General features: G+C 36.7%; 1 long non-coding RNA gene across 1 annotated transcript in view; it reads right to left on the bottom strand.

The window, feature by feature from the left end:
• Positions 1-291: 291 nt before the first annotated feature.
• Positions 292-16,766, bottom strand: part of LOC140683913 (uncharacterized) — a 30,616-nt gene continuing 14,141 nt past the window's right edge. Inside the window, exon 3 of the long non-coding RNA XR_012055538.1 lies at positions 292-13,858. This is a non-coding gene — a long non-coding RNA (uncharacterized lncRNA). The remainder of the gene's footprint in view (positions 13,859-16,766) is intronic.

Raw genomic sequence — 16,766 nt, 5'->3', positions numbered from 1 at the left:
CTTCATTTGCTTTCTTCAATCCAGTACCTCCACAATTCTATTATTTCCATTAAAACACCATCAGTAGTATACATGTAATTTCTTTTTAATTCCATAGAATGCATTTCAAGAGGCCTTTGCAGAACTGATGAGGTTGTGTGGTGAAAATTAGAGGCTGGGTAAAAGCATTTTTTTTCTGGAGAAAAGCAGAGGACTTCTGCCTTTGTTCCATTTTGCATTAAAAATACTTTGCTATAAATACACATGAATTTTTAAAAGAAATTTTGGCAAAAAAATGACCACTGAATCATGTTACACAGAAGATTGAAATCCTTTATAAATAGTAAACAAAACACTTGCAAACATAATTGCCTTGTGAAGAGAATTACAGGGACTAAAATGGACTGATACAAGTATACAAGACTGAAAGCTTGGTTTGTTTGTATTTTTTCTGAACTGAGAAAAAACTGGAGTGTACAGTTTCTTCTGTAGGAGTTCAGCAGGCCCTCTGGATTTTAAACTGTTTTAAAAAACATAAAATATGTTAATATTTCCTATTATGGTATCAAGTGTATTAACAGGAAATAATTTGGAATACATGCTGATAAATATATAGTGAATATATGTACGTATTTATGAATATTCTATAGCACCATAGAATCATAGAATGGCATTGGTTGGAAGAGATCTGAAAGATCATCCAGTTCCACCTCCTTTGCCATGGACAGGAACAGCTTTCACCAGACTGGCCTTGAACACTTCCGGGGATGGGGCACCCACATCTTCTCTGGGCAATCTGTGCCAGAGCCTCACCTCCCTCACAGTAAAGAATTTTTCCTAATATCTAATCTAAACCTACTCTCTTCCATTTTGAAGCCATTCCCCCTCCTGTCACTATGTGTAAAAAGCTGCTCTCTGTCTTTTCTGTTGGCTCCCTTCAGGTACTGGAAGTCCACAGTTAGGTCATCCTGAAGCTTTCTCATTTCCAGGCTGAACAATCCCAATTCTCTCAGCCTTTTCTCATGGGAGAGATGTTCCATCCTTCTGATCATCTTGGTGGCCTCCTCTGGACTCACCCCAGCAGGTCCCTGTCCTTTCTGTGCTGGGACCCCAGAGATGGATGCAGCACTGCAGGTGGGCTCTCACTGGAGTGGAGCAGAGTGGAGCAGAATCTCTGCTCTTGCCCTGGTGCCTTCAGTGCTTTGGATGCAGTCCAGGACACATTTGGCTCCCTGGGCTGTGAGCACACGTTGCCAGCTTGTGCCCAGCCTCTCATCCACCAGAATCCCCAAGTCCTTCTCAACAGGGGCTGGTTTTGATCTGTTCATTCCCAGCCTGTGCTGATACCTGGGGTTGCCCTAATGCAGGTGCAGCACCTTGCACTTGGTCTTCTTAAATCTTTTGATACTCCCATAGATCCACTTACTGCGTTTGTCCTGGTCCTTCTGGATGACATCCTGCCCTTCTGGTGTGTAATCATCTGCAAATTTGCTGAGGGTTCACTCAATTTCTTCATCTGTGTTGTTAATGAAGATATTCAGTAACACTGATCCCAGTACGGGTCCAAGAGAGACACCATTTGTCATTGATGGCCATCAGGACTCTGAGCTATTCATCACTACCCTCTGGATGTGTCCAACCATTTTGTTATCCTTCTAACAGTCCACTCATCAAATCCACCTCTCTCCCATGTAGAGAGAAGGGTGTTGTGGGGAATTTTATAGAAGTAAGGATAGAAGTTCAGATAAAAGACAGTAGTCCTTCCCTTGTCCACTGACACAGTCACTCCATCACAGAAGGTTGCTGGGTTGGTCAGGTAGGACTTGCCCTTGGTGGAGTTCTGCTGGCCATCTGTAATCATCTCCCTGTCCTCCATGGACAGCTTTTCCATGGAGAACAGCTTCCAGGATGATCTGTTCCATTATCTTCCCAGTCACAGGTTACTAGCTCCCAGGATCCTCCTTTCTATCCTCTTTTTAAAGACAGGTGCAGTATTTCCCTTTTTCCAGTCACCTGGGACTTCACCTGATTACTGTGACTTTTCAAATATCATGGAGAGTAGCTTGGCAACTGCATCATCCAATTCCCTCAGAAGTCTGTGGTGAATTTTATTGAGTCCCATAGACTGATGTACATTCAATTTCCTCAGGTGGTCACAAACCTGATATTCTCTTACATTGGGGAATACTATATTCCCCCAGTCCCCATCCTGCTGTCCACCCATTTGAGCTGTGTGGAAAGAGAGGTTGCCATTGTAGACTGAGCTGAAGAAGTTGTTGAGTATCTCAGCCTTATTGTCATCATTGCTACCACTTTTCCAGCACTGTATATTAGGGGGAACACCTCCTCTGACCTTCCTTTTCTGGTTATCATACTTTTAGAAGCTCTTCCTGTTATTTGCTTCCTTTGTCAGGTTCAGTTCCAGCCTCAGCTTGAACCAACCTTTGTTTCCATACACTTCCTGGGTGACTCCCTGTCCTTGCTTCAGCCATCTTTCTCTTTAGTTTAATCAACAGGCTTCTACTCAGCCATGCTGGTCTCCTGTCTTCCTTGCCTGATACATATATATGGGTATAAAATATACAGAATATATACCGATATAATTCAGAATATATACTGTTAACAGTGCAGAGATACACAAAACTAGAATGACAGTAATGCTATTTGTGTCTAGCTTAGGGCACTGCTGTTTTTATGGGGGAGGGTACGGGTAATTGTTGGTAAAAGAAATGTCATCAGTTTGCTGAAAGGGAGGGTAAAGAGTACCCTGAGTACTGAAAACCAGGTGGGCTGTTCACTGGTAGAAGTGGCTTCCCATTTGTGTTGGCGAAGTGACCCTAGACTTGATGGCTCCAATCCCAGCAGGAATGGAATCTGCTCTCTAAGATATCTCTGGATAATCAGTCCTGAAAGAGTAGTTTCAGACCATCTGGAGCCAGATGGCCAACTTCAGACTTCTAAAATTTAAAGGGCAATTTATTTGGCTTATTGAAGTCGAAGTGAGTTTTACCATTGATTTCAGGAAGAGATATGAATTTACACAGGGTTTTGAATTCAGAAGTATTACCAGGTTAAAAATCTTTTAGGATGGAAGATGAACACTCATAGAGAAAATGTGTGGGAGCTGTACTGGGAACAAGAATCTGGATTTTCCAAAAGCAGATGGTGAAAAATATCTTTGCTGCTAGCTGGTGCCTGAGATTGAATTGCACTACTTTGCTGTTAAAATCCAGTCTATTCAAAGTCTGTCTACATGAATTTTACATTTCTAAATAAAAGTGTAATAGGATAATTTAGTAATTTGGTCTCTGCCATCTACTCACTTTTCCTTCCTAGAGAAATTACCAGACTCCAAATACACTAACCAATCAGTGTCACAACTACAGACATTGTTGAATGAGTCTGATGTATTCATTGGTAAACTATTGCCTCTTTCCATTTACCATTATTTTGCAGGTTGAATTTTCTTCTGTTCATTATTTATCGATTTAAAAGTTCCTTGCAAAAATAAATCCCAAAATATTAGAATTACAGATATTGAGTCCTTCACTTGAAAAAAGGTGGGGGGGGACATTTGCTAAAAGACAAATTGAGAAAAGAAGTTCATATGTTGGAAAGAGTGGTGAATTATGGGACAAAAGAAGGTGAGGTGCTTTTAAAAGTTACATAGTTCAGTGCACAAAGTAGTTTTTTTTGGGCAAAAGTAGTGGTTACTACACAATTTTTATGACTGTCATTGCAGTTCAGCAAATCCTTTGTCTCATTTTCTGTCTCTGTATAAATAAGGATTGCTGTTTGCATTCTGTGGCAGAAAAATTACGACTTTCCATGTTTTTCAGCATATGGGAGCTTGGATTAAATCACTATGCGTGGGTTGTGGATTGTGGCCTGAGCTCTGAGGCTCTATGGGTGTGCCTCTGATGCCCAGGGGAGCATGGCAGGGAATTCCCTTAATGAGTAAGACGATCAGGTAATTCCCAGTGCCGTGTGGTACAGCACTGTACAGTCCAGCCTTGGCACTCATGTCAGTCCAGCCTTGCTCATGGGCCCCAAATAGCATCAGCTGTTTTCCTCCCAGCATGTCCATTCACCTCTGATCTTCCCTGCCCTGCATGGACATGCCATACACACCTCTTCAGCTACTGAAAAAGAATGGAGAAGAGGATTGAACACTGGAATATGTGGAACATGTCAATGGATACTGGAGTGCAGGCACTAGTCACAGAGGGCAGATAATTAAACATGAGATATCTGTTCTCCAAAAGATATTAGCATTGGCACCCAGAACCATCATTCTGCTTTATTCTAGATCTTTTCTACACCTTTGCTTTTAGTTTTAACTTGAAATATGAAAAGTAGTGACTGTATTACTATTTCCAAATTATTATTAAAGAAAAAAAAACAAAAAAAAACTTGAGTAGTTCAAAGCCAAATAGAATAGGGTGGGATATATAACTATATCCATTTAGGGATTCCTTGCAAACTCCTTGTGCTAGCAACTGGTCAGTTGTTCAGGGCTAAATTCATGTAATATGGGCTTGTAGAGTGCTCGTGTTTCAACTGGATTGTTACACATTACAAATTAGTGCCTTATTAAAAGGTTAAGTATATTGCATTCAATTAAATTATATTTATCAATTTTTCAACTTTTGCCAGACTTGAAATCTATTAAAAATAAGTCAGATTTGATTGAATTTATTATCAGTGAAACTGATTAAGTGGCATTATTGAGATTTCTTAATGTGAATTTTTATTCAGGTTAGTACTGTGTCTGATATCCCATTGGTTTAATCACTGGATTAAACCTAGGGCAATAGTTATCTGATTTTATCACTTGGTACTTTTTGAGTATTTGCGCAGTAGCGTTCTGCAAATCATCTAGAATTTCCTTAATGGAACAAGATTTATTATGGATTAGCATCAGTATGACAAACATTTTCTTGGCCATTCCTTTAATATACCTGGGTGAAGATTACTGAGATCCTCTGACTTCTGAATATTTATACCAAGTCACTTTTTTAAACACCCAACTCTGTCCCTAATGCATTAAAAATATCATCCCAGTGTAGTTACCTTTTGTCATAGCTAAAGAACATGCCAGATTTTTCTATGTCTTAGCAATTTGTCCTCTTGAAATAGTCAATGCTTTTTTAAAATCCCTTCTGGTAGAATAATATGCTTAGCAAAAAAACCCCAAACCCCCCCAGTGAAATAAAGAAACAAAAAAACCCCAGGAACCCTGTCAGCCCTGGATATTCCCAAGTACCTATAACTTTCTTCTCAGACCTTCCTTGGATTTTGAGTAAAGAACTGTGCTTTTTTTTCCCTAGATAGTAAGCTTAAAAAAAGCTCTTATTTATATTTATTTGTTGTCTTTAACTTTTCTGCCCAGTCAGTCTTGTTTACAGCTTTCTGCATGTTTGGGAAATTAACTTAAATGCATCTATTTTTAGTAATTTCAAAATCTGTCTATATAAAATCAACAGATTATGCTTATACATCCTATCTATAGTTTATATTTTGACCTTACTTGATATAAAGAACAGTTATCTCATATTGAGTTCAACTTCTTTTAAGTTATTTTACTGCTACTATTGGCTGAACTGCAAGAAAGAAGTTTGTTATTTGTTAGGTGAGAGTTTCCACATCTGCCTTCCAAATGGAAGTATCCCATAATATATTTCTCCTCCATGCTTTTGTAAGTTAAGAAGTACTTTATCCTGGTTTTGGTTTTATTTATTGTTTTATATTTTGTGGGTGTGTGTTTGGTTTTTAAAATTAGATCCTTGCTGTGGGTTTTGTCACATATCACATGGGTCTGCTTCCATTCCAGATCCCTTGCCATTGAGCTCTAAAATGAATATTGTCTTCAGCAGAGAGTGTCACCCCATGATTTTAGTTGCAGAGGGATAAGTGCCCCTCCACTGCCACCCATGCACCTGATGTATAATCATACTTGAATACTGCAGTTATCCAGACCATCCCAGGTATTGGGGATGACTGCCCATCATTTTCTCAAGATGAAGTGGAAGTGATCAATATAATTTTGAAGAAAGTATTTGTATATAAAGACCTTGAATTCCTAAGCAAAATCTATTCTAAATACTCTTTTTTTTTTTTTTTGACATCTGTAATGCATACTTTAAGCATAAATTTATTGTATATATGTCAGAAGAAACAAATACAAAATATCTTTCTCCCCATATCAGTTAAAAGGTGTACCCTTACGTGAGGAAGCAGACTCAAATCCTCTGTCATCAGGGGTCCATGGGCTAATGAACTCAAATAAAATTTGTCCCAACTCTATGACACAGCAAGTCATAAAAAGCTTGAATGCAAAAAGTTTCAGTTGCTTATAAATCACAAATATCAAACAACAAGCAGACAGTGGAAATCAGTCATTGGAGTGCATTCACCCCTTCAAAACTGAAATAATGTTAGGATCTTGAAGACTTTTAAAGTCTTGCTATGTCCTCCTTTCATTTGCATAATTATTTCTACCCCCAGATGAAGTACTATTCCCTGCAATATTCCTATTCCAAACTGTTTCCTTATTATGTTATTACTACAGTTTTCAAGTCTGATTATTTTATCACTCAGCAGCAATATAAGGGGTCTGGCTAAAATGACTTTCAAATACTATTTATTTAAATGCTTAAACTGTGCTTATGATTTTGGTCACAGTTTCCAATCACTAAATTCCCAAAAGTTTCTGAAGCTTAAACAGTATTTTTTCATACATATAACAATATATTAATTTTGAAACATGCCAAATATTATTGGCATGGGTATAAAATACTTACAGCTTATTAAGTACTTTGTAAAAAGATCTTTCAGATTTATTTTCAAATCAATCAATCAATCAATCCATCACATATTTTGGAAACAAGCCAGTTGGTTCTTAGATCTAAAGGCTATAAGCCATACATTCTTCAGCTACATACATAATTTTTCCCATATAAGAACAACTTTGAGCATTTTATCTTCTGAGTTCTGATTTCAGAAATAAAAATGTGTTGCTAAGATTATTAATCCTCGGTAAGACATACCTGCTCAGTATTTCAGGATGTGGTTCACAGGGATGTGAGGCACACAAAGAACCATTGAAGTCAACTGGAACTGTGATCAGTTCCCACTTCTCAAAGCCTAAAGGGCTATTTGCTTTCATCTTGTTAGTGATCATGTAATGCTAGTTCAGATCCAAGGTGCAGGGCTAAAGTCAGCATTATATAGGCAAGAATGAAAGATCTTAATAAGATTTTCCCATGTAACTATTATGTAAAGACATTTCAAAGAAGCATGGGGCCCTCCAGTCAGTCATTTCTACTGGGAATAGATTTTTAGGGCCTAAGACTGGCTTTACTATTTATTATGTAGTAATGGAACGTTACCTTTGTTGTGAGACTAAAGGAAAAAGTTGAAAGCTGGGTTATAAAATCTAAAGAAAGCCTCATACTTGCCAGAAGTAGCCAGTAATTACCACTATGATAAGTTTGAGGACTCAGTCCCAAGTAAAATCAAGAAATAAGAATTCAAAGTGAGGATTTTTTTTTCTGTACCAGTTTCCTCTTTTCCAGGAAATTCATGTGGTCAAAAGTTTCTTTTAACAGAAAATTATTTACAGGTGCTGTTCCTGGCTCTGTCACAAAGTTGTGTCTTACTAAGTGCAGTCAGCTTTTGAATCAATGTGGCTTCTTCCTGTAGGGGTCTTTCTGTTAAATCACTGCCTGCTAGAGAACCAGTGTCCAGGGCCTTTCAGAGCTTTGCATGACTCAAAGGGCAATGACTATTTTGGCTGAATGTAGCAATAGCATTTCTAGGTGAAGTTATAAATTTGTAGATAGGTTACTGTGTTTCAGAAACCCTTCAGAGGAGAACGTGACCACTTAATAAAAAACCTAAAACTTCAGCCCACAGCTTTTCCTCTTCAGCGTGAACCCTGGGGTATGAGAATTAATGAACAAGTTTGACCAATAGTGCATGACACTGCTTCCGATGAGGTTTGTTATTTATTATTATTTAATCTTTTTGCATTCCAATTAAGCATCAGAAATCACCATGAGTTCAACTAGAAACGAACTTAATTTAGAGTTTCTAGTACCTAACACTCCAGAGGACATGTGCACTATGTTATTGAAGATCTGCCTCTTTTCAGCTTTTTCCAGTTTCTGAACTGAATTCTTATTGTTCACTAGCTTTTGAACAATTTCCTTATCAGACATCTTTTCATACAACCATGAAGTGTGGACATGCAGTTCTTAAAAATGATGAAAGAAAAAAAATAAAAGAAAGAAAGAAAGTTGAGATTCAATCATAACCATGTGAATCCTGAAGCCGAGGCTAAAAGATACCTTTAAAACCCTGCGAGTTGGCACTGCCCTGCGGGTATAAAGAATTTCAGGTTATTTTGTTTTTGCAATACAAGGTTCTCTTTCCCTTAGCCCTGATGAGCTTTTTACAGGCCAGTGTGGCCTCTTCAGGGCTCAATCACATTTTGAATAAGGCTGGAGCCAGGTAAGAGAGATACTTCCAACAATGTTGCATGAACTTCATGTTCCAATTCACCCTAACCATCTGAAGAGGTGCAGAAATACTACAGCCTCATTTTTCAACTTTAAAAGAGATTTTCAATTATATAAAAAAAACGCATAAAAAAAATCACTCTGAATTAAGTCTAGCACCATTTTGAAGTTACCTCAAAACATTTGATAATGTAAGATACTTGTTATATAAATTTTATCTATTTTTAAAATTGTAAAGCTTACCTAGCCTGAAATTTCTTTAGGAAATCATTCATCTAAGGAAAAAAGTAAAGAAAAAAAATCTCAAAAATCAAAAATCTCAAGCTGGAATTTATTTGAAAGACCTTTAATTCATTTTTCATTATTTGTCACCTCTTAGTAAAAGTATCTTATCCATTACCAAAATCTTATTCATTTACCAAATTAGATTTTTTCAGGTTAAAAAATATCATGATAAATGTGTACCTGAGGAACTTTAAAGTTTTGAACCTGCTGAATTTAGTAGAACAGTGACAATTCTGGAATGTTTTCCCTTTATTGCATTCGATCCAAGAGGTTGGAGGGCTTTTCTCAGTCAGCCTAAACTCTAAATGTGAATCTTCTAGGATTCATCCACAACTTAGAGATTTTCACTTATGTGTTGTAAAAGTCATATCTTCTGTGCACACACAAGTGAAGCTTGCCAACTTCAGCTTAGTGTGATTTCAAACAGCTGAGTTATTGAACACTCATAAAATGAATTTTGTAATGGAAACAATTCAGCATTAGCTATGGCACTTTTAAATGTATGCATACATATTAATAACATCAAGCAGCATTTGCAGCATTTTATTCTTACTGTCAGGTAGCCAAACAGTTAGTAGTTTCTTTTTTGTGACAAATTCAGAGAATTTATGCTTAGGGCTTAGAAGGAGAACATTGCACAGATCAGTTGAATAGTGAAAATAATTAGTTACTAAATATTTTTTGCTCACTAAAATCTTGGACTTTCTGCAGCAGAGTCAGTTGAAAGTTGTGCTTGTTTGTACAACTGAATCTTTTCCATTATTCAAGAGTGGTTTTCCCATTTCAAGTTTCTCCTTCCCTTCTTTTTTTTTTTTTTTTTCCATAGATTTTTTGAGGTTTCCCTGCTTGGGCCTCTTTTCTATCCTTCAGTAAGGTTGAATTCCCTGATGGTAATCATAATTATAAACATATGTTGTTACTATGGGCTACCAATTTACTTGCAGTCCATGGTATTAAAGAAAAATGTAGGTTTTGGAATGTATTTTACATCATCAGGGCATATCTCATGAATAATTAAAGGAAATCAAATCTATAGTAAAGAGCAGTCTCTGGAACTAAAGACAATTGTATACTAATTTTTTTTATTCAAGTTACCACTAAAAGAATTTATATCATGGCACAAAAATATTTTTGAGTTTCTTTGCCACTCATTTTTTATAATTATTTTTGAGATTTAGATGACTATTAGCAAAACAGAAAAATGCAAAAACAAGTAGACTTAGAATATTTAATTTTTCACAGATAATTACTGAAGAAAACCCTTTTTCAATTAAAGAAAATTTTAAAAAGGCAAAGAATAAATACTCTAAATTTTACATTTGTTTTAGTGTCTTCTTTCACAATCTGTCTTCTATTCAGGATTATTGCAAAGAAGTGCCTCTGTAATTAACATGTTAGATTTTTAGTGACTTTTTTTACTATGTAGCACTTTATTGCCGATGTGTCAGTCAGTGTAATGTTGACAGTGCTGCAGGGAATAATCAGAACATGCATTAGGCATTTCATATTGTATTTGGTATCCTGGTAAGACAAGATAAAATGTTTTGAAGATTAGTTTAGAGTTTAAAAAAATCAACAAAACCAACTATAGGAACACTAGGAAGACATAACAATAAAAAATGAATTCATTTGAAAGGAATGTATGTCTATTTTAATTGCGCTGAACCTGATGAAGTTTGCAGAATCCTTCAAAAATAGGTGTCAGCAGTGTCAAGCCCTGAGCAAGCAGTTCATTCATGGATGTGGTGACAGGAGGCAGAAAAAGGCACTGTCTACCAGTGAAACACAGCAACAGCAATGCTGGGGATTTACACACCCCCCAGCTTAGCAACAGTCACTGGAAAAGCACTGGAACAGATAATGAAGATTTGTTAACAACTGCGTAACAAGAAAAAGAATAAGAGCTAACATGGATTTGTAAACTGAATGTGTCAAACCAGTTTAATTTCTTTGCTTAATAAGGTAACAAAGAGCATAAATATAAAGTAAATAAATGTCATACGTCTAGTTTGTACCCAGGCTTTTGTTGTTGTCTTATGGCACAGTCTGGATCAAATCACTATGAACTGAATTAAATACTGCTTGAAAGGGAGTATGTATGGTAGCATCATGGAGTGTGCTGAGTTGGTAGGGACTCAAGGATAATAAAGTCCAACTCTTAGCCCTGCAGTGGACACCCTGAGTCATGCCATGTGCCTGAGAGCATTGTCCAAATGCTTCTTGAGCTCTGGCAGGTGATGTGTTGAGCCAGGAGCAGACGCTGAGCAGAGCTCTGCAAGAATCTCTCATGGGTGTGATGAATTGCACGTTGTCAGCGATGGAGTGGATAGCAGGAGAAAGAACATATGTACTACATTCACAGTGCCTAACTGGGAAAAAAACAAAAGTCATGGGAAGGAAGAGATCCAATTCAAAAATCTTAAGAAACCATCTGAAAAAATACATGGAGTTCAAGGAAGAGAAATACAGGGTTAGGAATGAACAACTGTACAAAAATAAGATAAGGGACAAAGGACTCAGATATGGTCTTGGGGGTCTGGGAGATACAGCACATTGGAAGATGAATATTTTTTCAGTGGGTAGCACAGATCAGCAATGGCACACTGCTGGGGGAAGGTCAGCTGTTTTACTGGGATGGAGAGATAACTATTGTCTGGTCCATCTTTTTCATCTACTCAGGACAGATGTTGTCTCAGCTGGAAAAATGTGTTTATTTACAAGCAAAACACTTTGGGAAAGATGTGCATCAAGTGGAGAAACTTTTCCTTCGGCAGGTAGAGAAAATATTGGTCATAAATTGCAGAGAGAAAGACTCAGGCTAGATATTAGGGAATCTTATCAGAATATTTTAGTTTGGGAAGAAATTGCCTAACAGTATAATGGAATTACTGTCACTGGGGATTTCAGGAGCAGATTGGGTAAACATCTGTCAGGAACATGGTAGTTATATTTGATACTCTGCTGAAGCAGAGAATAGACTAGATGGCTTCTCACTTCTCCCACCCTGGTTTTTGATGATTTGTTGAAATGATCTCAAGCTACCAGTTTTGACTAAATGACCAACTGTTCTTATGCTGAAGTCAAGTGATGTCATTTTCTATTGATTTCACTAGGCTTGGATCAGAACAGGATCAAGGCATATAAATGCCAATTGCAGAATAAGTATATGAAAGGCCTGAGCCCTCTTGCATTAAATTCAGAAAAGACTTGATCTCTTTCAATGGAGGTTTAGATGAATTCTAAGTGTGTGCCATGCATACATATGTGCAGATATATATATATGTATATATAAATAGATAATGTTAATACAGTTCTGTCAGTTAAGCAATATCACTGAAAACCTACTGTTTGAGAAAGTGTGAGAGAACTAAAACTTTACCAACATCATGTCTTTTTTAGAGTCTAGCTCCAAAGTAAGAGTTCCCTGGTGATGCACATTCCAAGAAATTCTCATAGACCTGCTGATGGCACCTGGTTGGATGAGATCCAAAAGCATTTAAATGTGTGCGTATAATGAATAAGATGCCAGGGGGAAAAAAAAAAAAAAAAAAAAGGATACTCTTGGTCACCTGCATTTTTCCTTTTTCATTTTAGGGGATTATACTATATTCCATGAGTGATAAAAGTTGGATTTTGTGGTCTTGCCTCCTGGGAGTGGAAAAAAACTAGCAGTGGAAATAATCAAAATGTGAATAAGACTCTTTTTGGCTTTTCTGGGATCTAGCCAAACTCATAGATGGCAGCACTGTAAGAAAATCCCCTTTCGAACTATTTCATTTTTAGACTGGACCCAGGCTTGTAACTTGTTTGTGTCTTTTACATTAAGCAAAGTTCCTTTCTATTGTCTAGAATTTATGCTCATCCTCTTAGCACACAATTTTTTCATAAGCCTAGCCTTAGGAGTTTTACCGCTTCCAGAACCAGAGAGGCTTGGCCAGGTTTAAATAAACATCCATACTAACAATTTACCACTGAGCATTATGATATTTGCTAGCACTATGGAATGCATCAGCTGATAAACTGCAATTTTTATTGAGGCTTTAATCAGAATTCTCTAGCAGAGAGAACAGAGAAACTCAGAAACCAGCTGTGTGCTCCCTATTACAGAGAGGCAGTGATATGTAATAGTATTCAAGAAAAGCAAATTCAACCATATAGGCAGAGATCAGGAGCAGTTCACTCACCCTGCTATGCATGGTCAATAAATAATATTTCAATTCTTAAATGAAACAACATGACTCAATGGGTAAAACAAGATAAGAACAGTTGCACTGCATTACTGCAGTACATCTCTAATTTTTGGAAGCCACTTAACATCCTTATATTTTTCTCATTTTCCCTACCACAAAACAGAATGAACATTCATGTGAGATTCATTAGGCTATGAGGATAAAAAAGGTGTTGAAAAAGAACAGTTGTTCCATAGTTAACTAGAAATGAATCACAAATGTCATCATGTTATCTCTACTTAACATTTACTGAAAACATGAAATTGTTTGAATACTTCAATCTACATCTGGTTCCTACTTTGAGTCCCTAAAAAAGGGTCAGCTTTACCCAGGGTAAGATGGACGTTATAAATGAGATACAAGATTGATAAAAGAATAGTATTTTATTACATAAAGACAACTTTTTTAATACAGGAAATATAGGTTTGTATCTTAGAATTTGCTTGAGGTTGTCCAGTGGAGGAATGATTCACAAGAGATGGCTTCTAAAAACCTGTGCTTCCAGGTTTTCGTGTTAGTTTGGTAATGAATGCAGCTTTTTGCATCACAAGGGTTACAAGTTCTCCACTTCACTCTTGTGAAAAACTCATGTGAAGAAACAGCAAAATGTTTGAGGACCTTCCAGGTCATCACAGTCCACAAAGGTGGGCTTTTGCCTTGTTTGGAACATTCCTCTGAGAGATCCAAGAGGCTTTCAGATCTGAGGTTCTGTGTGCCTGTTCTGAGAGAACAACATCATCCAATAGACTTGCCATGAAGTGCCTGGAGGAATTCGAAGAGCAATGTGTGTATGTGCATGATGCATTCTGGTCTGCTGTTAGCCAAATCCAGCAGAGGAAAGAACTAGAAAGGTTTCAGGAGCAAGAGAAAAATGTGTAAAGGTTAAATTCAGTGCTAAAATCACTGACATTTGAACAACAGAGATGTAAAAGAAAAGTGAAAGCATCAGACATTAACTAGGGTTATTGTACTGGAAACTTTATCTCAGTAATGATTTCAGAGCCAAAAAAATCCCACTGTAAAGCACAAGAAACCTCAACAAAAACACCCCAAACCAAAGGACTAGGAAGACTGTGGGTCTCCCTAAGTTTTTTAAAAAATGCAGCTAATTGGAGAATATGCCTTTATATGGACATCAATACAAAATTTTGCTTATCACACATATATAAATTTACTCTTTTGTAATTAACACCAAAACTAATTTAGAAATTAATGTCACAAGAGCATAAATATTATAAAACAGAATTATAAAAATTATTTCATAACAGTATTTTTATGAATTATGTATTTCCTTAACATCACTTCATATGTTTTTCTTCACCTAAATATCATGGATGGATTCATCCACCGTTAAACTATTGCTTCCTTAATGTACAAGCATGAATATTTCTCTTGTTTTCTTTCTGACTGAGAGGACACGAACTTTTTTATGAAGAGCAAATCAAAGCAAAATTCTTGCTAAATATATAGTAAGAAACTTTATGTTTAATTTTTAAATTAATACCTCAATGTGGTATTAATTAAACAGTAGTGATCCTTCTTAAAAAGCCTGAAAATCCTGAAAGACAAAGAGAGGCTAGTAGTGTCATATGATCTTCGACTTATCTTCAAATTTTTTAACAAGTATTTGAATTCTTGTACATTGAAAAAAAATTCCAAAATTATCAAGAAGGTTTTCTCAACACCAGATAAATAAAAGGAAAAAACAAATGGAGCAAAATATGTAAAATACCATAAAATCAGTGAAGGATTAATAAGATTTATACAGATAAGATTTACTTTTGTTTTAGTCTCAATTAAGAAAGAACAGACATAGGTATATATTAAGTTCCTTTCATTAAATCTCAAGTGAAAATAAATATATTGAAGAAAATAATTGTATTTCAGCTAGCCTGTCCTTGCCATTGGCATTACTAGCTCTTGGGATACATGCTAGGAACATGGTTTCAAATCTCTCCTGAAATCTAGATGCTTTTAAGAGACCCAAAGCAATAAGCATCAATAATAAGCCATCAGCATCCCTCCTATGAGCATATGTGCATATACTCAAAAGTCTGGATCATTTTTTGTAGTGGCATGAGCAAGTGTGGGCTTCCTGGATGCTATTTCTTTGAACCCTTTTAAACTTCAGTCTTTTTGTGTCTTCCACTTAGCTGACCACATTGACAAATAACAAATATGTATTATACTAAAATCAGGTTTGGAACTTTCTGCCATTGTGCCTTGAAAAACTGATCCTTGCTCACACTGCTGCCTTTCAAACAGAGGTATCCCTGGCCTGAAGACTAACTGATATTTGAAATACAGTAAACTGAATTTTCAAAACGAAACAGTTGTTCATATTTAGAGTTTGGCTAGAAATTCTAAGTTCATCCACTCTGTTTTGCCTTCCACAGGGCTGGTGAGGGGTACAATTGCACCCAGCTAGGGGAACTCTAACTGTAGTTACTCATATGACAGAAGCCAGGCTGAGAGGAGGTATCTCAAAGATCAGATCAGGGCTAATGCCTGAAGGTGTAGCACGTAATCAATAAAACTGCAATCCTGGGAAGCTGGGATCAGAGTGTGCAGGTTCTGAGCACAGCTGGGTCAGTTCCTTGCATCTGATCAGCACAGGTCTTCCAAAGTGGTCCTGAGTAGAGAGGAAGCAATGCCAAGGAAAGGATACAGACAATTAATAACTAATAGAGACAGCACCACTGCTCAAGAGGGTCTGGAATAAATTTTAAAGTCGTGTCTTTTACATATAGAATAGTTAGTTTTTTACTTTTTATTTGCCTTGGAATGTATTTCTATTGTTCAGCATGTTGGTTTTCTGTATCACTCCTATCAGGCAGTATGAACCTTGGTACTTTGGAGCTATGTAGTTGCTTTTCACGTTACCCTAGCAACTGAATAACTAACACTTGAAGAGGAAGCAATAAAGAAGTGTGTTTTAATTCTTTTACAGTTTGATAGAGCTTGAGAGATGGAGAAACTCTACATTACTTCATGAGAAGGGAGAAAGTAAACTGCTTTTTGTTTATATCTTTTAACTGCTCTGAAAATATCTACCGTATTCCTTTTATTCAAAGAGCACACTATATTGCTAATCTGAGTTGACGTATTTATGTTAAATGGAATACTAGCTATAGATTATTTTTAATAAAGATTTATGTTTTTAGCATAGTAGAGCAAAAGTGAAAAGAGAGAGGAATGAAAAGACTGAGCCACATCTTAACCACTTCCTAAACCCTTGGCCTTCAGGGACAGTTCTGGTTATACAGGCTGGCCGATTTTACCTTTGTTTCACACAACTTCAGAAACAAAAACAGGTGGGACAATTCAAAAAAGGCAGAAGATTAAACTGGCAATTTGACTTTTTGAGGAGAGAGGTGGATTAGTTTTTGGAGAATCCATGAGGTGGATAGATAAAATTGACATACCAATTTTTTCAGGAAGTGGTTTGCTTTTAGATAAGGCACATAAATATATCTACAGATAGACTGATATTTAACACACACACCCCCCTCTCCCCCCCCACCCCCCCCCCATTTTCCTTAAAGGAATCATTCCTTCTGTTAAATATAACTTTTTTTTTTTTTTTTTGCAAGGAGGCTGTTATTTATCCCACTTGGTGCAGAGTTGTAGAGGATGGCACCAAGGAACCAGTCTGCATAAGAGACTCAGAACATAGTCAAAATACTGTGGTCTAAGGACTGTTCTGAGAAGGCCAAATTTATGTGAAGCTTCTTCAGAAAAGGCAGATGTA

The sequence above is a fragment of the Taeniopygia guttata genome, chromosome 4 (genome assembly GCF_048771995.1).
Source record: "Taeniopygia guttata chromosome 4, bTaeGut7.mat, whole genome shotgun sequence".
Taxonomy (NCBI): domain Eukaryota; kingdom Metazoa; phylum Chordata; class Aves; order Passeriformes; family Estrildidae; genus Taeniopygia; species Taeniopygia guttata.
Note: the sequence above shows the minus strand (reverse complement) of the source record. Positions and strands in the feature narration are given on the sequence as shown.